A 25,944-nucleotide genomic window follows, 5' to 3' on the forward strand; every position below is an offset into this window, starting at 1 on the left:
GCACGTATAAAGCCTGGAGAATTTTAGAGGCACCTCGAAGAGGGCCTAAGAGCTGTGTTCTGCTATGGAGAGGGTTGCAATTCATGGGAGAGTGCAGACTTGTTTTTATGGTTCTGATTGGAAGGGCCAATGGGCGAAAGCTCCAGAGAGATAACTTTTGAGTCGGCGTAATGAAGAACTTTCTAGTAGTGAGGATTTCTCCAGGATGCAGCAGACTGCCCTGAGAACCTGCAAAGCACACGCTGGCTTGAGAGGCAGCCAGGGAGGAGACTGTGCTTTAAATGGAGCAGGGAGCAAGCAGAACTGCGTGCATCCTGACAGGCTCTTTTGGTTCTGAGATTGCAGGCTCTGTTACGAAAACAAAAACAAAAAAACAAACGAACACCATTGATTAATTTCCTACAAGGCGCTTGGCCTATCATATTCATGCACTCATTTAATCTTGACATCAGGTTTGCCAGGCAGGTGTAATCCAGCTCATGGATGAGGAAACGAGGTTTGGAGAAGTGAGGTAACTTGCCCGGGAGAAACTGGCAGGGCCAGGATTTGCATGTAAGCTGTGCCTGGCCCTAGAGCGCCATCTAATAAGCCATCTGCCACTGCCTGGCCCCAGGATTTAGGTTTATACACGCTTCACCCACGTCACCAGCACAGTTTGGTTCATTTTGTTTTGTTTTCATGTGCCTCAGTTTCCCCTCCAGCGTCCCTACCTCTCTGATGCTGGAAGTTGTCCAGCAGGCTAGACCATCAGACACAGTCTGCTCTGGGAGCGTGGAGGTCTGGCCTGGGTCACAGACAGTTCCCAGACTGGTTGGTCTGAGACTCCCTTTGTTTCTTTCTAGAAGGAATATCCACTGTTTACCAACTTGTTATTGGACCTCTGGACACATTTATGGATCCACATGGCCTGGGAAAGGTAAGCAGGTGATATGTAGCATGGCAGCTACAGCTGAGAGAAGGTTTTAGAAAGGTCTGTGGCTTCAGTTACAGGCCTTATATATAAAAAAAAAAAAAAAGAACCTAAACCCAGCAGGCTGCCTGCCAGGAGTCTGTGAAACATGGTCCAGGCCAAAGCCAGTGTTGGCCAAGAGGGAAATTACAGGCCTTCTGCAGAAACCTTCCAGGGTTGTTTTTGGCATATGTTTGTTTGCATACATGTGTGTTTATGTGGACATGTTTTTCAAAGCGTGTCTCTCTTTTTCTCTTTATGTCTTTAGCCCTGAGACCCTTTTTAAAAGCAGTGTAGAAACTCCACTTTGAAATACTTTATCCCTGGATGATATTTGTGTCAATTCCATTTAGTCCAGGTCAAGCCAGCCAGTATTTACTGGCAGCCTATGTCTGTGCTGAGTTCTGGGGACCTAGGGACACAGAAGGCTCTGCTCTGTCCCGAAGTAGCTCAGTGTCCCCCCCCCCCCAAGAAAAATGCACATGCACAAATACCAATTCCGGAGTACCCTGGGGGCCAAGATCGTTTCAATTGGGTGTAGCTGAGACCTAAAGGAGGGGAAGTCTTAGTTCTTAGCAGAGAGGTGGTCAGGAAATGTCCTTACAGGCAGACAAAGGTGCGGGGTGGGGGGCGGGGAGAAGGGGCATTCCAGGCAAAGGAAAGAGACTCTGAGGGAACTTATCTAAAGGTCAGAGACGTGTGACTTGTCCAAGGTCACACAGCTGGAAAGCAGCAGCCTGAGGATTGAACCCAGGTCTCTCTGATTCCTCTCCACCCCAGCAAACAAACCTGATGTTAAAGCTCAGTGGCTTGGCTGCAGGACTGTGTCCAGGTCTTTACATCCTTCCTATCCCTTAAGAAACAGCTGAGTCATACATTCCCCAGAAAGGCTACTATCACACCCACTGCTGAGTTCCTAGAAAAAATATGCGTCAGTATTCTAGGTATCATTTAATAGAGCTATGCTTTTCTCTTCAACAGTAGAAACACACGCATTCATTTCTTTATTTTTTATAAATAAGGATTTGTGATTTCTGCGTCATGACTGGGCTCAGCAAAGAAGGGACAGAAGGAATAATGGAACTGTCTTTGAAGGCAGAGATGATTTTAAATTCCTTTTTTACTTCCCATCACATGTAGTAGGTTCTTAAGAAATACATACAGAGCTAGCTGCGCTGGCTGGGCTGCAGTCCTTTATGGAGGTGTATTAGTCAGATATTGCTGCAGTAATGCTGGGCAACAAACCACCCATGCTCAGTTGCTTTATATCTACAAGCATTTGTTTTTCTCACAGGTTTGAGGGTTAGGTTCAGGCTGCAGGTTTGGTTTGGGGCTTTGGGTCAGGTTTGGGTCTGTTCCATATGTCTCATTGTGGGCTCCAGGCTGAAAAGGTAGTGTCTGGTTGCTCTTCTTGTGATAAATGAACAAGTGAGCAGACAAGACCATGAAGAAGCAGATGATGCCTCTTAAGGTCTCAGCCCAGAACTTCCATGCTGTCATTTCCATCCATATTCCTTTGCCTGTGATAAAGTCAATGGCCAAACTCAATATCACTGGGAGGCCCTATAAAGTCAAACGGCACAGGATGTAACTCTGATATGAGGAGAGCGTGATGAATGGAGAAAAGCCTGGGGCTTCAGACCTAGGCTTGATTTCAGATTTGAGCTATCTTTTGCCTGCTTCCATAACCCTCCAGAATCTCTTTCCTCCTCGCTTACCGAGTGTTTACAATGTGCCAATCGCCAAGCTTAGCATATTACGAACATGGCTGTGTGTTAAGGAAGGAAAGGCAGGGATTCAGCTCCCACTTAATGGATGAAGAAACAGAGAGGGGGAGGTAAGTGACTTGCCCAAAGTCACATGGCTGCATCCAGTGTCATGCCAGGTCCAACTGTGCCCCCTCAACTTAATTGAAAGGAGGTGCGTGTCCTGTCTGCCACTTAGAAGATGCTTCTTTCAATTGAATTTCTGTCTCTGTTCTCCTTAAAGAATCCTGGAACCTTCCAGGTCTCTGGCCTTTTACTTTCTGGTGAACTTTACCCAAGGGATCACCCGCTGATGTGGTTACCACCACCCAGGCTTCAAAGTTCATTGTTGCTTAGAAAAAAAAAAAAGTAAGGGCTATTTTTAGCAGTGACCGGAGGGCGGTCACCCTCCCCAGTCACAAGTTTTGAGGAGAAAGGACGCTTGAGCAAAGCCTGGATGATGTTGGTGGTGCAACGTGTTTGGTGCGAAGGCGTATTTCATAATCACCAAGCCTGTCAGGTGATTCGAAGGCCTTTGCTCCCAGATAGCTTTCCACTTAGGGCCAGCTGCTCTGACATCGTTGGGGAGGGACAGCTGGCAGCCTGCCTTTTGCAAGACTTGATTCATGAGACACGGAAGATACTAACAGCAGCAGATCTTTGGATCACACAGACCTGATCTAAATCAAGGCTGTACTGTGGCTGGCTGGGTGGCCTCGCCCTTGGCGATGCTGTTCCCTCTGCTTGTAGCACACCTTCTCAGGGCCAGCTCTCTGCCTAAATGTCCCTTCGCCCGCCCGGGAGATCTTACCTGACCCCCTCCAGGCCTGTGCTCCTCAGACACACCCAGGCTCTGCATTTAGGCCATTCTAATGGCTTGCTTAATTGGCTCTCTGCTACTAGGATAAATGCTCTGTGAAAACAAGCCCTAACCTTCGTTTCTACCAAAATCCTGCTTCCCAGCATGGTGCCTAATGCCTACTAGGCACTCTATGAATGTTTGTCTAGTGAATTCAATAATAAGTTGCTAAAAGCAGGTTATTGCTTTGCAGTCTTTTTGTGGTAGATTCAATGGTGTCTGCTCTATGGAAGCCATTTGGCTATACAATACATCCTTGCTACTCAAAGTGTGGTCCTTGGACCTGCCTCTCTTGGGAATTCATAAGAAAAGGAGCATCTCAGGCCCCGCCTCAGACCTACTGAATGAATCACAAGCTACATTTTAGCCAGATCTTAGGCAAGTCGTGTGCACACTAAAAAAGAGCTGTAGGATGCTTTTAGAAATCAAATCTACCGTATTTGCCGGCGTATAAGACGATTTTTTGGCCCTAAAAAATATGCCTCCAAGTGGGGGGTCGTCTTATACGCCAGGTACACTTCAGATAGACTGCCCATAGTGCTTGCCCCGTGCCATAGTGGCCTCCCGATGCCCGCCCACTTCATTCCACATACCGTTCAGGCATCAGCAGCGCTGCTGGGTGTATGGTCGGCTGTGTGCGATTTTGCGAGTGTGGTAAATTCGGGTTACCGTATATTTCTTTACATATGCATTGAAGATTCGCGATTTTGCGCTATCATGGTGCCTGTTAGAATGTTGAAGAGCTCGCACTTGCGCACTAGTGAGGTCCCAGGGAGATGCTGATGCAAGGGTGGACCAGACTGCTATAGTGACAGGGCGGGCAAACAGGGAGCAGGGACCAATCAAATCAGTCTTTGTATACAGCCAACAGCCAACCACAATACTGCACCATTGTACAGTACAGCATAGAAAATGTCGACCAGTCAAACCCCTATCATCCCTATCATGGCACCAGCCAAAAGAAAGAAGTATGATGCAAATTTTAAACTGAAAGTTATAAACTTTGCTAAGGAAAATAATAATTGTGCTGCTGCAAGACAATATGGAGTAACAGAAAAGATGGTTCGGGACTGGAAATCAAATGAGAAAGCATTAAAGAGTATGCCAAGGGGTAAGTGTGCATTAAGAAGAGGCACCCCACACTGGCCAGAACTCGAAAAACATGTAGCAGACATGGTGGCTCAACATCGCCAAAACGGTTATGTGGTGACACGAAATACAATACGCTTGTTTGCACATCAGTGGGCCAAATCAAATCTGATATTGTTTTACCTTTTATTTGGTGTGTGGAAGGTGTGCGGAAGAGGGGGTAGTCTTATACGGCGAGTATATAACAAACTCTGTATTTTGAGTGGAAATGTTAGGGGGTCGTCTTATACGCCCAGTCGTCTTATACGCCGGCAAATACGGTAATTGCAGAGTCTTCTCTTGGGATATTCCAAGACTGCCACAGTCTCTAAAGCCAGTTCCATTAGTAGGAGCAGCCTGGTAATGCTAAGTGTGCAGACCCTGAGGGGGAACTGCTTGGACAGGACTGCCATTGGTCCTGATGGACAGGTGGTGTCCTGTCCATTTGTTTGTTAAGCAGTTGATCACCTGAGTCTTTCTAGTGACTAGCTCCAGGAGCATGCTGGCTGCACCATGGCCCCTGGGGAGATTTTCCATTAACTCTCTAACAGGAGCCAGGGGATGGGGTGAGTGCTTGGTGTCTAATCCTCCCTCCCAGTCTGTGAGGCAGGTATTATAATCTCCATTTTATGTGGGAGGAGGCTGAGTCCAGGAAGGGTAAGCCACTTGCCCATGGCCACACCGTTGGGAAGTGGCAAAGCAGGGATGTACTCTTTGTACCAGGGTGACTCCCAGGGACGCTACCCTTCTAACTCTGACAGTAAAACTTGTCCCTTATTCCACATCCTGTCCTTACCTCCTCTTCATGCAGGACCACCTACATTCTCTGAACCACATGAGCTGGCCTTTCTTTACTCTCCTGACCTCATCTCCTACTGTGTATGTCCATGGCTCCCTGTGTTTTAACCACACTGGCATGCTTTCTGTCCCTTGAACACAAAGCTGCTGCCTACCCCAGGACCTTTGCACTTCCTCTGCCTATAGCATATCTCTTCAGAGCGTCTTCCTGTGTTTGTCTTTTTCTTCTCATTCAGGCCTCATTCTAATGTGACCCCTTCAGACAGCCTCTCCCCAGCCATCCTAGGGATCATCTTCCCATCTCTCCACTGCCAACCAACACTCACTCTCATTCACATCATTTTATTTTTTTTATAGCACTTAATTTATCCAAAATCACCATGGGCATTTGTTCAGATGCTTTGACCGCCCCCACTTCCTGACTCATTAGAGCGGAAGCTCTGTGAGGGTAGGGACCTTGTCTGGTTAGCTGCTGTATCCCCAGATTAGAATGGTGCCTGGCACGCTGCAAGACTCAACATTATGTTTAAGGTATGAATGTGGGATCATGGCATCAAAAGTAATGACACAGAGTGAACAGTGAATGACACATGGGTTTTGCCATTGGACAGACTTAGCTCTGAGATCGTATTTCAATTGCATGAACTTTGCAGTTCTTACTTAACCATCATGAGACTCGGTTTCTGCATTTGTAAAGTGGGGATAAGAACAAACTCAGAGGTGGTGAGGATCCCATTAAACCATATAAGAGACAGAGTTGGGCATAATTCAGATCCTTGGTAAGTGTTAGAAAACCCCTCACACCGTCCCTACCCCTGTCATCCTGAATTTTAGTCATGATTGAACTCTTAAAATTCCCCTGAGTACATCCGCCTGATTCTCACCCACACTTTTTGATCATGTTGTACCTTTGTCTACACTGCCCTCCCTTCGTCTTTGACTGCCTGCAAAGTATCTACTCCATTTTCAAAAGTCTCAATAAACTTTCTTGACTTCCAGGAATAACTGATCCCCTCCATCCTCTGCACCCTGATAGGACCTCACCCAAACATCTAATCAAAGCCCCTTTGACATCCTGAAGCATCATTGGATGGGGGTCTCATCTCCTTCTGGCAGGTGGAATCTAGCACAAGCCCCGACAAAATTCACTGGATATGTAGTAATCTCAATAAAGGAATGCATTAGAATCACCCATGGAATAAACTTGAATTTGATCTTGTCCTTGAATCTAAGCTCATGAGGCAAGACGCTGTCTGTTCTTACTGCCAGTGCATGTCACTTGCTCAGCCCATTGGAAAAAGGCATCTGAGAAGCATTTGTTTATTCTCTGGCTCATTTGGGTCTCAACTGAAAATGTTAATGATGGCAGGCATGATGTTCTGAACTCCTTTTTGCTTTTCTCTGCCTGAGCCAAGCATTAAAAAGCAAAACAAAACAAAACAAAAACAAAAATCCAGCAAGGGGTGGAGGGAAACCTCTTCCTCCCATTTTAATATGCACAAGTCCCCATTGGACCCAGGAGAAGCCATTTGATTCTTAGACTCAGAGTGAGTCTGATTTCTGCCTTTTATAAGAGCAAGGCCCACTGTCCATTTGAGCCCTGCATTGTTATATCCACATCATCCTGCTGTGGTTTGTCTGTGACGATGCAGAACCCTTCTGTACCCCCTCTCAGTGGGCATGAAACCTCGGCTTGTGCTCTTCCGTCTGACTCCCTCTGGATGAGTTAGCCTATCATGGTGGGATTTGCAAAACGATCTCTGACTGTGGTCTGGTTTCTAACAGACCTGCTCTCTGAAATGATGTGGGGTCAGGTATGGGCCTGGAGCATTTCTTGGATGGTTTGATACAGGCTGAGTGGAGAGGGTCAGTGAGTGGGTCCTAGTAGTTATCAAGGGCCTCTTGTGTGTGGGACACTACTTACACGACCTTGAATTCTCCCAGTGACCTTTATGACACTATACATTTTACAGATGAGGAAGCCAAGGCCCAGAGGAGTTAAGTGCTTCCCCACGGCCCCTCAGCTAGTCAGCAGCAGAGCCTGATGTTTGACCTTCCAGTCCAGATTCAAGTTAGGAGCTGAGGAACTCGAGCGTAGATGCTAAGCGCCTTGGCTGAAAAGTCACATCTCATATCCCTTGATAAATGGCACAATTGGGATTCAAACCTGGTTGGCCTCACTCCCTGACTCTAAGCTGCTGGCTTACCCTGCACCAGCTCTAGTCCACCTCTTTGTAATAATTGGGGAAGTCACACAGGGAATTCGAGGCTTTGCTACACACGCAGTGTCTCTCCCTGAGACCACACCGCCTGTCTTCCCTCCGCACTGCCACGGGAAAGGGCTGCCAGAGAACAGCCTCAAGATTGACTGCTGGTCCCTAGGAGACCAGACTTCCTATGAAGCTGAGTGAGTCACTTTGGGGAGGCCCCTAGCCCCTCCTTAGAAGCACTGTTTCTGTGTTTAGTCTGGTCTGCCTCCAGGGGCGAGATGATGAAACAGAGCATTGCCTTGGACAGCTTCTGTCACTTGCATGCCAATCTGTCGTTGTGTTTTCCTTTTGTCCGAGGGTCTTCATAGCTGTATTAAAAACCCATGATAGATATATATACTGGAGGAACAGAGAGATTATCTACAACTCAAGCTGTAGAAAAGGAATAGCCATGGGGACGGGATGGCTTCCCCAGGAAGCCAGATTGACTAGTGTCTACAGTATATAAAATCAGGGAATCACAGCCTTGGAAAGATTCTTAGAAAGCCTAAGCAGTTGCAACTTAATAGTTGGAGTCAAGCCTGGATGCCAATCCTACCCTGCCTCTTCCCACTACACGACATTATACCTGTAGGGTCACAATAATGATACTGACTCAGGATTGCGGTGATTTTAAAATGATATAATATGTGTGATATGCCTGGTCCAGAGACAACAAGTCATAAAGAGGTGTGTGTGTGTGTGTGTGTGTGCGTGTGTGTTTCCCCCATTACCTCTTTATTTTATAGACAGAGAAATGAGACCCAGAGACAGAAGTTGTGATGTACACAGATACGTACATGAGAGTTAATGACAGAGCCAAGAGTTGAACCCTTGTCTCCAGCCTCCCAGGCCAGTGTTCTTTACTCCACATCACAAAATCAGGATGAACTTCATTAACTACCCCTAACTCTAGGCCTTGGAAGCATAAAAAAATGATAATTCTCTGACAGCATATGGGGAATACACAAAAATGACATTGTTCTTCAAGCATTCCAGCATCTAAAAAGTCCTCTGAAGTAGCATTCCTGTATGGTCAGGGCAAAAGGCACACAACCAGACTTAGTCCTTTGCACTCAAAGGACAGGTAAACTCAGCAGTGTCCTCACGCCCCCCTCCCCTCCCAAGACTGAAGGATGTCAGCCCGGTGTGACCCAAGAGAAAGTTAAGAGCAGACTACAGGTACGTACAGTCCCTGGAGCCAGCTGGGACAACCTTTATCTTGGAGATAAGGATTGTGAATGTACCTTACAAACCATGAGTTAGCTTCAGTACTTTTGTTCTTGTTATGAAGGAATATGTCAGAAATGACCTTGTCCCTCAAGGGACAGGGCCTTGTCACTGGTCTCTCAGACCAAGTTAGAGGATGAATCCCTTACACACACACTGATAAATTTATGTCACATCACAATATAAGGGTGCAATTGGGTAAGCATATCCCTAAATTGATAATTCTAGGGATCTGACATTCATAATTAAGAGTCAAGGGTAGGGTCGCAGTATCCGTTGGTGCCTCTGAACCATCAGTGAAAGACTCAAACAGGGTTCCTGTTGGCTCACTGACCTTCAGGCCTTTGCTTCAGTGACACCTTCTCAGCGCAGCCTTCTCTGGCCCCCTAACCAAAATTACAGGCCCGCCACCACATGCTTTATTCTGATTCCCTGGCTTACTGTGCATCCCTGTACTGAATATCTTTCAACACACTGTGTATCTGACTTACTTTGTTATTGCTTATGCTCCCCACTATCTAACAATGCTCATCTGCTCTAGATGCTTTACAAATATGAGCTCATTCAGTCCTCAGAACAATTATAAAGAGCTACTGCTTGCCCCTATATACAGAGGAGAAAAGTGAGGTACAGAGAGGTCACACAGCGTGCAAGTGGTAGGGTTACGATGTGATCCCAGGAGCCTGGCTTCCGAGTCCTTGTTCACATGCACCCTGCTGTTCCACTGGTGGGACGTGAATTACACAAAGGCCGGGGTTTGTCTGCATGATTCCTAGTGCCTAGAATAACGCCTGGCACATCATAGTATCCAGTCATCACTTGTGGGAGAAATGAGGGGTTAAATGGAGCTTGCACTATTTCATTGCTTTGAAATTCACAGGTAACTGTGTGGAAAGAAGTCGCTCTCCGTAAATCGAATCTCTGAATTACAGGCAGGCAGTGGGGCAGGTGGAAGGGGCGTGGGTTTTAGTATCAGAAAAGCACGAGGGTCACAACACTAACTTGGTCACTCACATGTAACATGACCTGCGCTCCACAAGTTCACCTAACTTTTCTGAGCCTTGGTTGCTTCACCTTTAAAATGGAGAAAATGGTGGGTTCCTTGTAGGATTAGGCATGGTTGAAGTTATGTGTAGACAAAGGCAGAGAACAGGCACTCAGTAAATATGAGCCCAGCCCCCCCTGCATTGGGAAGGGACTGAGAAAAGCGGAGTGAAACTCCATCTTTTTGCTGAGTAAGCTCTTATTTTTCTCGGGATGAATGTGTTAGGGTCAAGGTATATGGAAAGCAAAGAAGACCAGGAGATGGAAAAATTTCACTTTTCCCTCCTCCTACAATTAAGACTGGACCAACTTCAGTCAAATCAACAATATTGTTTCTTTTGATTCTCAGATAAAGCTGTATTGACGTCACTTTTTTCTTCTGTTACCTTATTAAATTTGATTGCCTATCACATAAAACACTGACTCTTCAGAAGTGGTTTCCACCATCTTATTGAGCGGGCAGGAGGATTTCAATCTATCTTCTACCAGAAAACAAGGTCTGCTTTAAATTAGAGAGAACAAAGTTGTACATCTGACATTCCAGTTTCCCATTCTTCCTAATTTGTAGGCTGAGCTTTTAAAACTCTAAATATTTGTCTTACTTTTAAGACTGTTTTCTTCGTGTCTTAGTCAGATTCTGCTGTGAAACCAACCAAGAGTCCCGGGCTCAAGCTAAATTAGGTTGTGGTACTTGGAAGTTCTTCTGCTTTTTCTGGATTTGGCAAGTGCTTTGACATCAGATTGCACTGGAAACTTCCACATGCTGCCATCAACCAGAGGCATCTCCTTCTCTGTGGGGAGGTGCAAAGCCTAAGAAATTCCAGCATGCTCTGTTCTCTTTCCTGGACCCTCCTGCTGTTCGTGACACGAATTATACACAGCAGCCATGTTGAATTAATTCTATATCTGTGAATTGGTTTTGCATATGCTGGTCCCTCTTCTTAGCATATTGAGGATGGGGCATTTAAATGAACACATTTCCCTCACTTCCTCTGAGATCAGAGATCTCCTACCTAATCCTCAAGACTCAACGTGGTTGCCCTCTTGGGCAATGCCTCCAAGGGGCTTGTGGTTGCCAGTTCTGTGGTTTTTTTCTAGCAATTCACTCCTTTCTTATCATCTTTAAATGTTCTTGTTTTTCATATGTGACCTCCCCCAGAGTAGGGGTGATGCTATTCATATAAATATCTTCAGGCCCTTGACATAGGACCTGGTCCATAGCAAGTGCTCAGTATATGGTAGATTTAAAGAGAAGTACTGAAGTTTAAACTTTATGCTGAAATGAACAGGGAGCTGGGCCCTTAAATGAAAGGGCAGTATAGGATGAGGGGTGTGTGAATTGCGCCTTAGGAGACCCCTTGGGCCAGTCTGATTCAGCCCTCGTTTTCTGCACATTAGAAAAGTGGGGGCTCAGGGACATCCTTGAATCCTCAAGGCTGCATGCGTTGCTGGCAGAGCTGAGGTCTCCAGACTCTCAGCCTAGTGCCCAGCCTGTGATATCAGGATGCTCCTCATCCTCATGAGAAGGAGCTTCAGTGAGGACATGGCTGGTGGAGTGGGGAAAGGCATCCAGGAACAAGTTACTGGGAGTGAGCAAATATCACTGGAGCGTGGCCTGCCATCTTGGCAGCATGCTGCCTGACGGACTCAAGGATGCTAATGAGAAGAAAGCTACCAGAGGGAAGATGGGGAGATGCTCTGGGATGGAGACTTGGGCTTTGCAGGCCAGACTTATTGGTATGAATCAGCAGAGGAACCAGGAGAAAATGCCACAAGGCTGCCCCCAAATCAAAGGCTCCTGGCTCCTTGCAGCTGGGCATTCGGCCAGACATTAGGAAAAGGGGACACTGCAAAAAATCTCTAGTAGGAGGAAGTGGTTTGAGTTTCCTGCTTGAAGGAGGATGCTGCATTTAAATAGAATTCAGTAGAATTAAGTAGAAGGGGAAGTACCCTGAACTTTCTGCTTGGACCTTGCAGCCTGCTTCTTGCAGAGGAGAAGGATTCAGAAATGGCCTCCCAGGAAGGATTTTACTGCAGAACTTCAACCAGGATAGGAATAGATGGAATAGAACATGCTTTCACTGTTGAGCACTTGTTCTATACTGGGCATGTCTCTCAGTTTGTCCTCTTGACACTCTTCCTAAATCCTGGTGGAAACTCAGGTTTTCAGAGGGAAATGATGTGCCACAGACACAGCCGGGCAGGGCTTGCACTCAGATCCACTCCCACGGACTGCTGTGCGAAAGTGTGCTCCGAAGCCAGCAGATGGTCCCCGAACCCTTCAGCCCTCAGTCTAAGCCAGCGGTTCTTGTCTGAGAGCCAACAATTACCAGGCCAGTTCCCTTCCCTGCTTTGCAAAGCTCAGTTTTGCACAGCTAACCCCCTTCGGTGGCCCCCGGGGAGATTAGACTGTGTATGCCTGAGGACAGGGCCTGGCTTAAGTCATCTCTGCCTTCCCAGTACCCACCCAAGGGCTGGAGGCTGAGGAGATGCTCAGGAATGCTGGCTCCTCTGTGTCAGGATCTTTCCATGGATTAGCTCATTTCATTCTCACACTAAACCAATGAGGTAGTTTCATCACCCCCACGTCTGAGACGGGGAAAAAGACTCATGAAGGGAAGCCATTTTCTCAGGACATGTTTTTTGATTGCCTTTTAAAAATAAAGGTATTTCCTGACTATAGCAGAGGTAAGGTATTTTAGGACACTTCTGGGCCAGAAGTATCAAATTTATTTGTATTTCTAAATCAGATAAACCTGGTTTGCCACCTCCTTGCATTAGGCAGGGAATTCCATCTCAGCTCTATGGGGTACGGGTTGCCCAAGACCCTGAGGGTTTATAAGGAATGGTGTTTAGGGAGGAGCCTGTCTGGTCTTCAGCTCAAAGATGCTCTAACTACAAGGGTGATGTTAGCAAACCTTCAGAGTCCCTCCTTTGCACAGGCCCCTTCTGAGAGGGACCCTGGAATGTGTCCACAGGTCAGATATTATTACAAACTTTGCAAAGTTGTGATAGTTTAATCTCAATGGGTGAGGCTAAGAGATTGCTGACTGCCTCCCCGTTCCCCCCAATCTCCTCCATCACACTTCCCCACCCATTGTGTAAGTTGGAGTGGCCTGGGCATTTTATATTTGTAGTTTTTTCCTTAATGAAAGCTCCCCAAATTGTATATGCGTCCGACTCCACAAACCCTGGATTTGCTCCTGCTCTGCTCTGTTCAGAGGCAGCAATTCCCCTCCCATATGAGCCAGGGGGTGGGGGTGGGCATGGGGGGATGGCTGTGCTGTGGCCCCTGGAGCCAGCACGCTTCATGTTAAGTCTTTGGCTTTTCCTTTTACCCTTTCAGAGGTTCTGCCCCTCTTGGGCGGTGGCTGCTACTCTATATGGGGGTAGGATGCAGGTCCACTTTTTGGAAACAGCAGCTACCACAGTTTATTTTGCCATCTTAGAGAGCCCATCCAGGGTCAGGTCATTCCTCTTTTTCACTTGAGTACCAGTCTTGTCCCCTCTTCCTTCTCTGGAACTGTTGATCCCTATTTAACGATGGAAGTAGGGAAGAAGGTGGGTAGGGATTGCTCAGACCTTCTGAAAGACAAGAGTGGTTTTCTCTTCTCTCATGGGAAAGGGTATTCTGCAATATGTAACTAAGCATGCCCATGACTATGTGTATATGTATGGCCTTACACTAGGATACATGGATTGAAGGGGAAAAGGGGAGAGGGCTTCTTGGAAGAAGTGGCATTTGAGCTAGGCCATAAAGAACAGATGAGTTCCTGCTGGGTAATGAGTGGGGAAACTGTGATTAAAATGGGTGCAGAAGTACAGATGCTTTTGTAAACACCATGTCACTATGAAAGAACAGAGGAAAGGCCCACAGTGAAATAGCAGGCATGTTGGATGTGGTTGCTTTTAATCTCTCAGATGAACTTCAAAGCAAAGGTCTCTGATATACCCTGAAGAGAGAACATCCAGGTTGTTTTCCTGTCCAGAGCAGAGTAAACAGGATTATTGGAGCCAGTGGTGGCCTCAGCTGGACACATGAACTGGCTGGCCCTTGGAGAGAGGGCACAGGGGAAATGGCTGAGATTAGGAGCCATCCCGACCCTGGACTTGGATCCCTAAGGAAATGCCTCTGTTGCAACAACCTGTCTCAGGAACTTGAAATCTGTATCTCAGGTCAGAAAATATGCATAGCCTTTGACCCAACAGTTGCACTTCTAGGAATACAATAAGAACAAATAGTTGCTGATGTGTGTAGAGATATTTGTACAAGGATGCTAAGTGTAGTATTGTTTATGGTAATAAAAAATTGGAAGCAACTTAAATATCTAGCAATGGGGGTAAGTTGGGAAACTTATAGTGCATCTATATGATGAAAAATATTAGCCATTAATAATCATGTGGTAAAGGAATAGTTGTTGATATGGAATCTTTAGGATAGAAACTATAAAGCTACTAAAGTACTATCTGCTCTCAATTATGTAATATAGTATATTATGCTGACATTTCTTTAACACTGTGTGCCAGGCATGGCTCTAATCATCAAAAAATATTAATACATTTAATCAGGCAATAAGCTTATGAGGAAGAGTTTGCATCTCTGCTTTACATATAAGGACTGAGACACAAAGTGTTTAAGTAATTTGTCCAAGGTCACACAGTAGCAAGTGGTGCAACCTGAATGTGAGTAAGGCAGTCTGACTTCAGAGCCTACATGGAAACCAAAAAGCTGGCTGAGTGCTCTCTTTGTATGTGTGCACACACGGGGGAGAGTTTGTGCAGTTTTCTCTCTCTTTCTGAGAGGATTTATACCCAAATCTTAGCCATGTTTTAAGCAATCCCCTTGTAGGACAAGATACAGCAAATGTTTCCATGAGGTTCGTGCAGTGAGCGCAGCGGCCAGTGTAGGCAGTGGGGCAAGTTTGTACCTTCAGCATAGAGAACACCTACGCCCTGTTCTAGGTTCTCAGGATTCAACAGTGACCAAGGCAAAGCACACAAAGCAAATGCTCCCATAAAACTTACATCCTAGTCGGGGAGGCAGGGAGGTGACCAGTAAATAAATAGCCAAGAAAAATATCAGCTGGAACTCAGCACTGTTGAGAACTGCAATTAGAATATGATAGGGTGGGATCTTGGTTTTAGGGATTGAATGGTCAGGGAAACTGACCTTTCAGAGGTGGCATTTCAGCTGAGACTTGGGGGGCTGGGGGGTGGGGAGGGCCCGGGGGAGGGAGGGAGAGAGAGAAAGCAAACCCAGTAATATGTTAACATTTGGGGAATCTGGGTGAAAGGTACATTGATCTTTTCTTTTTAAATTTTAAAATAAAAGATTGGAAATATATTAAAATAAATATATGAAAAATAAAAATGATTACCTCTAAGGAAGTAGTCCATAGGGCTTGCTGATGAATGACGTAAGTGAGAAATCAAGGGGCAGGTACATGCTAGTGCCTTTGACTGAAGTGGGGTGAGGTTGAGGTTTGGGGAGCAAAAATCAGCATTCTTGTTGGCCCTGTTAAATTGATATGCCTGATAGTCACAGTTTATAAACTACCATCCAATCATCTTCTCATTGGGTCTTCCCAGGTATGCCTATGAGTGAGTCAGGGTTGGGATGATATTTCTTTTGTGTCAGTGAAGAAACTGAGGCCAAGAGTGGGACGTTGATTGCCCAAGGTCTCATGGTGAGCAAGTAGCAGATTTAGGGGCCAAAGTCAGATCTTCTTAATTCACAAAACACGACATTCCCAAAGCTGAGTCAGAAGAGACACTTTGCACAGATTTTCTGCTTCTAACGTTGCACAGACATTGAACAGGCTGGTGAAAAAATTGGTCCATGGAGGATGCACATAAGCTCAGTTGTAACTGGTTGTCTGAGGGTGGTTGAGACAACACTCTTCCTTAGAAGCTGCCAAGAATCCCCAGTCCCCAGTGGCCCATGAACTAATTTATCACCAAGAAGCACAGTGCAATGGGCGGCCACTTGACTTCTCTTGATGCCAGTTATTCTTCCTTTTTTATTATTTTATAATTATTATTAAAGATATAGGTAAAACCACCTGTCCCCATGCAAAGATGGTTATGTGAATTAGCATCCAAAGGACATAGTGCAAATGAAAGGGCCCTGTGCTCTTCAACACGTTGCTGGACAAAACTCCCGATTGGGTCTTGGGGACATGTTCATTGTCTCCAAGCTCATAACAAGTGCTTTGAAGTGACTTTGTAGTCATGCCTTGAGACTGGCTGGACTTCTGCCAATTTGGCGACCCATTTAAACTGTAAAACATTAAAAACAACAACAGCAACCACCACAGGAGCTTAGAGAAAGAGAGTTGACTTTATCACCAAAGTAGCACCTACCAAGGCTCTGTTCTCATTTAATCTCATTTAATTGAGGCAGCTCTGTTAGCCTGGTTTTACAGAGGAGGAAGCATTAAACAACATCGTCCCACACTGGCTGTGAACCCATACTGTCTAATGTCAAAGCCTGTGCCCTTTCCCTGTACCACATGGCCAGGATGACCCTCACTGCTCCCAAAGATGAAAGCTAACCCAACCTCAAAGGTGCAAGAGTGAGTTACCTTGGAATCCATGCTGTCTGCAGGTCCTCACCATCCTAAATCAACGATCTGCATTATTTCATTGGTATGATATGCATGCTTGATTTATATTGGCATAGAACTAGCTAAAAATTGTGCCCATGGACCCACTGAAAGCTTTCCTCGTATTGAAGATATTTATAGAAACAGGTAAAATGGCCTCTGCATGAATATACTGGTCCTTTTTATGTCATCATAAATAGAGGTATCCAGGATCTCAGCCTGGACTATTTTTCCATAGATACTCAGCAAACCCATGAGGTGGGTCATTATTATGAAAGAGGGACAAAGGGGCCTCCCTCATGTCTAGAACTTATCTACACAGGAGGCCCACTCAACTGGGGGCCACTAAACATGCCCTGCTCTTCCTCTGTTGCTAGGAGGTGGGTCCCGTCCTTTTGGATGTCCCTCCCCTGTTTGCAGCTTTGATCTGCAGGCTTCTGACCTGGGAACCCAGAGTCATGGAGTTGTTCTCTGCCCCTGGAAAAGTGGGTCCACCCTGTGGACTGAACACATTCCACACTCACTGCTCTGTCCAGTGGACTTTCATAAGGATCATGCGAGGGCGCTGTTTTTAGTGCCTCCATTTTGCAGATGGGGAGAATGAGGCACAAGGTGGGAAGAGTTCATTATTTGGCTTTGCATTCCTCCCAGAGTTTAGCATTAAACTTTATCCTTCTCAAGGGACTTTACAGTGGTTGTCTTGTAGATCATTATCAACATAGTCATCAGTACCCGTATCTGAGAGGCCTGCCAAAAAACAGCCAGTACACTTAATAAGGGTTCAAATTAAATTGCATTTATGAAGATACTATTGCAGAGGTGTGGGCAGGGTTAGGGACTAGCACATAGGAACTCACAGCAGTAAGGGGCCTTTAGTGCCTGTTATGGTCTGAGTCATGACCCACCAAAATTCATATGTAGCCTGCGGTGCACGGGAAGGATTCCTGGAGAAGGTGGATCTGAACCTCGACCTTCAAGGATGGGTTGGATATAAGTAGTCAAGGAGGGATGAGGTGTATGTGGTGTGAGCCAAGGTGCAAAGGTAGAGATCACCAGGGAGTGCTGAGAATACCTAAGAACAGTTGCATAACATGTCAGTAGCCACAGCCACCACCCAGTTACATTAACAGCTTATAAGCATTTGCTTTCCTGTTATTTCTCTAGACTCTTTCCACATCCCTGGAAAGTGCGGGGTAGTGTGTTAACCTGTGGACTCCCAAAGCACTTTGAGCCCAGCACTGAGAGCCTTTCCATGTGTACAGGGGAGCTCAGAGAGGGTCTGTCCCCACCTCTATTATAGGATCCCAAGGCCAGCATCATGCACCCTTGCAGCTCTGGGGCTTGGGATAGAGAAGGCACCCAATAGGGTTGGCAGATCAATTGAACAGAGAGAAAACAGAGGCTTGGAAGGGTTGAGTGACTTGCCCAAGGTCACGTGGGGAGCAGGTTCTGGCACAGGAATTTGAACCCAAGACTCTGGAACCCTGTTCTTGCCACTGTGCCATGTGGCCACAGGTATCCAAAACATACACCTTAGTCCATGCTTGCTAAATAAATGAGTGAAAGGAAAAAATGGGAGAAGGGACAGAAGGAAGAAAAAACAAGACTAATTTTCTTATTTGGCTTTTAAAATAAATTTAAATGGGACTTTACAAAAGGGAGTTGGCAGAATAATAGGCAGAATCATAAGAGAAGGAAAAGGAACCAGCATTTACTGAGTGTTTATATTGCATTTTGTTTATGCAACCTCACTTTAATTTAAATAGGACAGTATCCCACCAGAGCAGATCTTATCATCTGAGTTTTACAGATGAGAAAATGAGGGCCCAGAGAAATTAAAACATTTCCCCAAGGTAACACAGGTTTAAACTTGAAGGGAATTTGTATCAAGACTAGACTTAAACCCAGGTCAACTCCACCTCCTCTGATTCTCCCACATATTAGTGTAAAGCCTTGAGTCTTCCAGACGGACTTTTTACAAGAATGACACCCGTTTGGATGCATCTGTTCTGAGTGACTTTGTTTTTATACATGTCTCCATCCTTACTTCAAAATCATAGCTTATAGACCATAGGGATAAGGCCATGTCTTATTTGTCATATTATCCCAAGAAATGATCACATTGCCTATCCCATGAGGGTTGCTGACTATATAGTTACTGAATGTCTTAGATCAAGTTCCCTGGCTTTCTGTGGACAATCACCCCAGCATCCTCAGTTCTCTGAGACTTCTGATCTCTTCCTCTCTTCCTCATCCTGGTGCTTCTCTTTCCCGTAGGGTGGGCACTTGTGTGACCTTCTGCAAGATCCCCACAGACAACCTTGTAGTGGATTTGGACTAGCTCTCAGGGTGGACTTTCATAAAGGTCATGTGAGGGGACCGTTTTTAGTATTCCCTCAGATAGCACCATCCTTGTCATGTGTTGAATCCTGTGTCAGAGGAGAGTGCTCCCGTATCAGTAGACTCTCTGTTATTCCACGATCTGTTGTCCCTGGACCCAGCCCCACATCCATGCTCCGGGTACCTGCCAATGTCGTAGTTGGCTGGACTCTGCAGCTCCCTCAGGGTTCAGCCCCTGTCCTGGAGGCCCAGCACATCCCTGGTGGCATTATGGTGTGACTGGATCCTAGTTTTTGGTCTGGTGGCCTGGAGAGGAAGTCCTGAAGCGGACGTGTGCTAACCCTGTCAGGCAGAGTCCTCTGAGTCATCTCCAAGCAAAGGGGGAACAGTCAGACCATGATTGGGCAGATCAGGCCAGTTCTGCAGCCCAGAAGGCCCAGGCAGGCTGGAGTGTCAAGGTTCTTAGATGCATCAACCCAGACGTCCCCGGCCTACACCTGAGGGTCCCACTCCTCCTCAAACAGGGTCCTGACCTTAGTCACACCCTGGAGAAAAATTAGACTTTCACCGCAACTCTGCTACCTTCTAATCAAGTCCTGGGCCCAGTCCCCAGCTTCTCCTGCTTTCCAGCTGCAAGAGATGAGAATCTCCTGATTCCCTGCCAAGGAGGCCCTCTGACTTTCACACTTTGTCTTAAATTAGTGATTAATCACTTCCAGTCTTTCATTGACTTTCTTCAGTACATTGATAGCACTCAGTAGAGTCATCTCATTCCATAGCCTTAGCAGTTCCTACTTTTCCCGAGATCTTTCAACTGTCTGATATATTGTACCTGCCAGTTCTTTTCCTTTTACTATAATCCCATCCCAGCTCACCAAAAGTGAAAAATCTTCCCAGTTGCAGGGCTTCAATGGGCCAGGTGCTGTCAGGACTCTCCCTGCCGCCCTGTGGTGGGATTGTCGTTGCGAACCAGCTGGCAGCTGGCCCAGCTCCCAAATCCCCACTCCTGCTACCAGCTGTCTTAGGTTGGGTGTCCTGGGAATTAGACTCTGAGACAGATACCTGCGTGTAGAAAGTTTATCAGTGAGTGCTTTTGGGAACACCACCTGTGAGGGAGGAAGCAGAACAGGATTGGGGGGAAGGAGAAATTGAGTTTAGATGCAGTTGCCAGGGCTCTGCAGTTGGGATGGCCCTTTTAAGTTGTCATAAATTGAGGCAAGGGAGCCAAGCTCTTGTACCTTCCACATTAGTCCATTGATGGACACGGGCTGCCCCTAGAAAGTAGGCATAGGCTTGAGGTAGCACTCTTCAACTACTGGTAATTCTGGGAGAGGAAATCAGCTATATACTGTTAGCAACCAGTACTCCTGGCAATTGGGAAAATGTCTTCAGGGAGCATTTGGGCCATACACCACAGCATCCACTACACTGAATGAATAAATGAATGTTCTGCTTTTCTTTCTAACTACCTTGAACATCCTTGGGGGCGGTGAGGGGGGAAAGGTTCTTTAAGTCTGTGGTCTTTCCAGCCCCAGCAGTGCTGGTTGCCTGGTATTATGTTGTATATTTGGCACTTTTGTTAAAAAGGACCTTGGAAATAGCCTTCTAATTCAATCTACTTATTTTTCAGAAGAGAAAACTGAGGCCCAGAATGTTGAAACAACTTGCCGAAAGTCCCACAGTGAATTTGTGATTGAGCCGAAACATCATGTGTATTGTTTCAGCTTCAGAAACAAAGACTTGAACACACCAGGATTTCCTGTCATATCAGAGAAGCCTGCAGGTCCCGAGTTGGCTCGGGCTCCATAGTTATCATAGACCCCCACTCTAGCACATGGCTTCCACCCTCAAGGTCACCTCAAAGTCCAACATGGCTTCTGGAATTACATGTATCACATCTGTTTCTAGATTAGCAGCAGGAGAAATGAGGGGAAACAAAGGGACACTCACTCTATCGCTTTTCAGGAGCCTTCTCTGAAGTCCCACTTGCCCCTTCCGACTATACTATTGGATAGGACTTCATCCCGTGACTTCCAACAGTAACGGAGTCTGGGAACTCTCTCTATTCTAGATGGCAATTTGCCTAGCAGAGAGCAGAAATTCTGTATCTCAGTACAAAGTGGAGATGGTAGGTAATTTACAGTCTGCACCTCATTGGTTATGGGACTGTACAAAAGCACATATTTGGGGATTATACCTGGATCAGTCTCCTCCTAGATGTAGGACTGATTGAAAGTCATTTAACCTCTAAACCTTTAGTTTCTCCATATGTAAAATAGACAACAATTCCTAACCTCACAGATTTATACAGACTAACCTGTGCGGAGCACCTAGCACCATGTCAGGTACATAAATTGACAGAATGTCCATTGCTCCTTCTCCCAAGCGATTGAATAACTTGGTTACAATTTAATGGCATTGCACCCCATTGACATGGTCAAAAACAAAACAAAACAAAACAAAGAAGAGCTCCCGTGTTGCTCTCGGAGCACAGTTTGGTTGAGATATATGTCCAGCATGCTACCAATTTGTTGGATATAGTTTATGGGAGAAGAAAAGAAAAGTCTGTCATGATGCTTTCAGCAGGCTTTCTCCATGAAGTTTGCTGGTGACAGACAGACATAAAACCAAAACAACACCCAGAGCGTTTTTTTTAAATGAAAGTCTTTCTTCTCCATTTCCTCTTATTCAGGAGACCAGATCTAGGCTCTAATTACTGCTACACACACACACACACACACACACACACACACACACAGCCTGGGCAGCTCCTCATGCCCAGGATTTACATCACAGCCACTGCCTGGTCTACACAGGCCTCTCTGCCCCTTTAAATGGCTCAGCTCCTCAGACAGCTTCAGTTGACTGAGTCAGGCCCTGTGGGAGGAGCTAGAGCTAGAGGTGCGTAAGGTAAGGCCCCTGCTTTTGAAGAACCGCAAGCTGGTGGGGAGACCAGTATGTAGACAGATGGTTTCATTTCCGCTGGTTGAGTGCTCAGGAAAAGGAGCTGGGGTACAGAGGAGCACCTCACCCAGCTTGGGGTGGGTGCTCACTGGTGACTCCTCAGAGGTCGTGATGTTTGAGCTGCAGTTTAAAGGATGACTCAGAGTCTCCTTAGGTGAAGAAGAGGGCAAGGAAGGGGCGAGTCCCCCGTTAAGAGAACAGCAAGAACAAAGGCTCTGTGCAATATTGTAACTTTGAGTGGATTGAAAACTGCAGATAGTTTGGTGACGGACTGTAAAGGAAGAGACAGAGAGGCCTCACCGTTGGAAGGGCCATTGGATCTGACATTCGAAGTTGCAATGCTTTACCTTAATCCACCTGTCTCTATGAAGAGGTTATTCTGGAAAGCAGTGAACTCGCCATCAGTGCCAGCACTCAAGCAGTGGCGGATAGTAGGGGATATACCGTATTAAATCCGATGTAATTATTCTGTAATTGATAATTGCTAGAGTCACTTCCAGTTTTAGGATACTATGATTCAGGATGCTCCTGGAGCATATTTTTCATAGATAATGTTTGCCTTAAAACATCTGGCTTAAAGTTTCTTTGTGTTTTCTTGGCAGGCCCAGATTCTCTTTAAATAGAAAACACACAAGAATACAAATGAGCAATTTGGAACACCTACAGCTATTGTCACATGCCATCTCCGTTAAACCTCACAAGTAATTGTGAGTAAAAATGATTAGTCTATTTTTCTAACAGATGAAGAAACAAGCTCAGAGAGGTCCAGTGGCATGCCTAAGGTTACGCAGCTAGTGAGTGATGGAATTGGGAGTTGAATCTAAGACAACCTTATTCTGAAGTCTATGCAAACTCTACTACCATCCTAAATGTTTTGGCTTGGTTTGAGAGAACTTTGTTTTATTCCCTTCCCTTCTTCCTCTCCTCAGTTTTAAATCCCTGCCTTTTGGGGAACTTTCTCTCTAGTCTGACCTTGAAGTTGGGATAGTGGCTGACTATTTGAAAAGAGACGCCTGAATTTGCTGAGGTCGGGTTTCCCTTAGGAGAATGGGCCTTTGTTCGATGGTTCATTCTTCTATTAGTAAGTTCTTGCCACAGATGATTTGTAACCTTCCAGCATCATGGAAGGTTAGACCTAGTCCTCAGCCTGCTGGAAACCAACCCCCATTGTTCTATAAGTGAAATCATCAGAGGCTCAGAGTGGGGCAGTGCACTGCACACGGTCACTCAGGGAGCAAGTAGACTTGAATGCAATCTCATGAGAATGTTTTGTTTGGATTCACCATCTCTGTTCTCCTAATGAATTTTTGGCTTCAGAAAGAGATGTGGTAAGCCAGGCATGAGCCTAGACATGCAGACTTGTGGCAGAAGTTGCCGTGCTTTAAAGAGTGTGGGAGAGGATCCTCAGCTTCTGCTGACTTGGGATCATCGCTGGAGAGTTGACTGTTCTCAGTGGGAAGCCCTGGACTGAAGGAGACTACTGAGCATTATGTGTCTCCAGGCAGGAAGAGCATTTACAGACCATTGAGTGCAATCTTCTTATTTTCCAAATGAGGAAACTGAGGCTCAGAGAGGGGAAGTGACTTGCCCAAGGTCAAAAAGCAAGTGAATGGCGGAGCCAGGATTCAAACCTAGTCCTCATGAACTAGGAAGGGCTGTGAGTCAATAATTAGAGCATCAGACACTTGGGTTCAGCCTCTGATTCTGCCACTTTTTCTATCTGTGTGTCTTTAGCAAGTCACTTAGCATCTCTGAACATCAAACTCGTCTTCTGTAAAATGAGATCGCTGGTCTATGCTCAAGAGTGCTGCAAGAACCAAGTGAGACTATAACCTCGGTGGAAGTATCTGGTACCTAGTAGCTCATTTCCAGGCCAGAGCCTCCTACCCCACCTCAAAGCTTTGGTAATGTTATGTTGAGGCAGCGAGAGAGGGAGTTGCCGTGGTTATGTTAAATATAAAGGTGTCAGGAAGCCAGAGTGTGAAGGTGCCTGGTATGCTGGGGGAGAAAGGTGGGTGCAGTGTGTCTGGAGCACAGATGTGAACAGAATAATACATGAGGCTGGAAGAGCCAGCAAAGGCCAGGGCCTGGCACCGTGTTTTGTTGTTGTCTATTTGTCATACAGAGTAACTTACACTTCATCTTATAGCTAAAGGGAAACCACTAAAAGTGTTTAACCCAGGAGAATGACATAGTCTGATTTGTGTCCTTTAAAGTCCCCACCAGGGACACTGTATCTAGGTGAGAGTAGAAATGGGGGATTCATTAAGAAATGAATGCAACTGTTCCAAGAGAGGAGCATAGAGGGCTTGACCCAGGAGCCACTAACATGGATAGATGGCAGAGGTAGGAGACAGAAATCAACAGGGCTCAGAAACGAATGTGATGTAGAGAGTCAGGAAGAAGAAGGTATCAGCAATGATTCTCTCTACTGGCATTAAAACATGAACACGTCTAACTACCAAAAGTCACCATAAACAAAGTGAGAAAGATAAGAGATAGATGGGAGAAAGCATTTGCTATACCTATTAAAGACAGTGGACTATATATAAGAATTAAGAATTTCAGTAAGAAAAAGATTTTTAAAAATCCAAAAGATAAACAGAACCAATATGAACAAATAAATCACAGGAGAGGAAATATGAATGGGCAATACACTTTTAAAAAAGGAGCTCCATCTCACTGGTTATCGAGAAATAAATTAAAACACTGAGACACCATTCTATACACATCAGATTGGCAAAAACTTAAAAATCCAGCACTACTAAAAGTTGATGAGTATATGAAAGAATGAGAAAACTTACATATTGCTAATATAAATCTAAATTGTTAATACTACTTTGATATGTATTTTGCTGCTATCTAGTAAATTTGACGATGGGTATATCTTACATCTTAGCAATTTTACATACATGTATATATTCTGAAGAAGCTGTGCACATTTTCATGGAGAATACAAGGAAAGACCCTAATACTTATCAATAGAGAAAGAATAAAGAAATTGTAGTATATGCATCCAATGGAATACAACAGTTAAAAATAAATAAACGAGGCATTTCTGGCTTCAGCTAAATGGAATGAGCATATTCCAACCTGTCTATTTCACTAATTACAACTAAAAACCCTGGAGAGAATACATACAGCAACTATTTGGGAACTCTGAAAAGCAAACAATTGCAGGTTGAGTTGGGGAGGAAAATCAAAACTCAAAGAACAATTGATGTGAGGTGTATTAGTCAGGATTCCCCAGAGAAACAGAACCATTAGGATGAATCTAAATAAATAAAGAGGTTTATTATAAGGAATTGGCTCATGCAATTATGGAGACTGATAAGTCCTAAGACTTGTAGTCAGAGAGCTGGAGAACCAGGAGAGCTGATGGCCTGGTTCCCATCCAAAGGTTGGCAGGCTCAAAACCCAGGAAGAGCCAATGCTTCAGTTTGAGTCCAAAGACAGGAAAAAAACTTGTTCCAGCGCAGAGGTAGTCAGACAGGAAGAATTTCCTTTTATTCACAGGAGGGTTAGCCTTTTGTTCTATTCAGGCCTTCAACTATTTGGAAGAGACCCACCCATGTTAGAGAGGACAACCTGCTTTACTCAGTCTACAGATTCAAACGTTAATCTCATCCAGAAACACCCTCACAAACACACACAGAATAATGTTGGACCAAATGTCTGGGCACCCTGTGGCCCAGTTAAGTTGACACATAAAATTAACCATCATAGATGTTAAGTTTTCTGGGTAATTTTTTCCCTCCTGTGTCTCCTAGCTTAGACCCCAGGGCAGCCTGAACCTGGAATTGTGCAGTAATCATGGACAGTAAAAACTCTAAGACAAACTCCCTCTTTCTGGCTAGAGGACTAGGAAGAATGGGCTCTGCAGGACAAAAAGAATGTGTGTGTGTGTGTGTGTGTGTAGGGGAATCTCATTTTATCCTTTTTACTTGCTTAGCTTGGCCCCAAGGCAAAGCCTTGTCATGAAATACACTCTTGCAGTGGCAGCTTCTTAGGCACCTAAAACTCTCAGAATAAA

The 25,944-nt window shown here is 45.4% G+C and overlaps 1 long non-coding RNA gene across 1 annotated transcript in view; it reads left to right on the plus strand.

Annotated features, from left to right (window-relative positions):
- Positions 1–25,944, plus strand: part of LOC109371259 (uncharacterized) — a 106,620-nt gene that overhangs the window by 36,059 nt on the left and 44,617 nt on the right. Inside the window, exon 4 of the long non-coding RNA XR_002121849.1 lies at positions 843–916. This is a non-coding gene — a long non-coding RNA (uncharacterized LOC109371259). The remainder of the gene's footprint in view (positions 1–842; positions 917–25,944) is intronic.

The sequence above is a fragment of the Hipposideros armiger genome, unplaced genomic scaffold (genome assembly GCF_001890085.2).
Source record: "Hipposideros armiger isolate ML-2016 unplaced genomic scaffold, ASM189008v1 scaffold_557, whole genome shotgun sequence".
Taxonomy (NCBI): domain Eukaryota; kingdom Metazoa; phylum Chordata; class Mammalia; order Chiroptera; family Hipposideridae; genus Hipposideros; species Hipposideros armiger.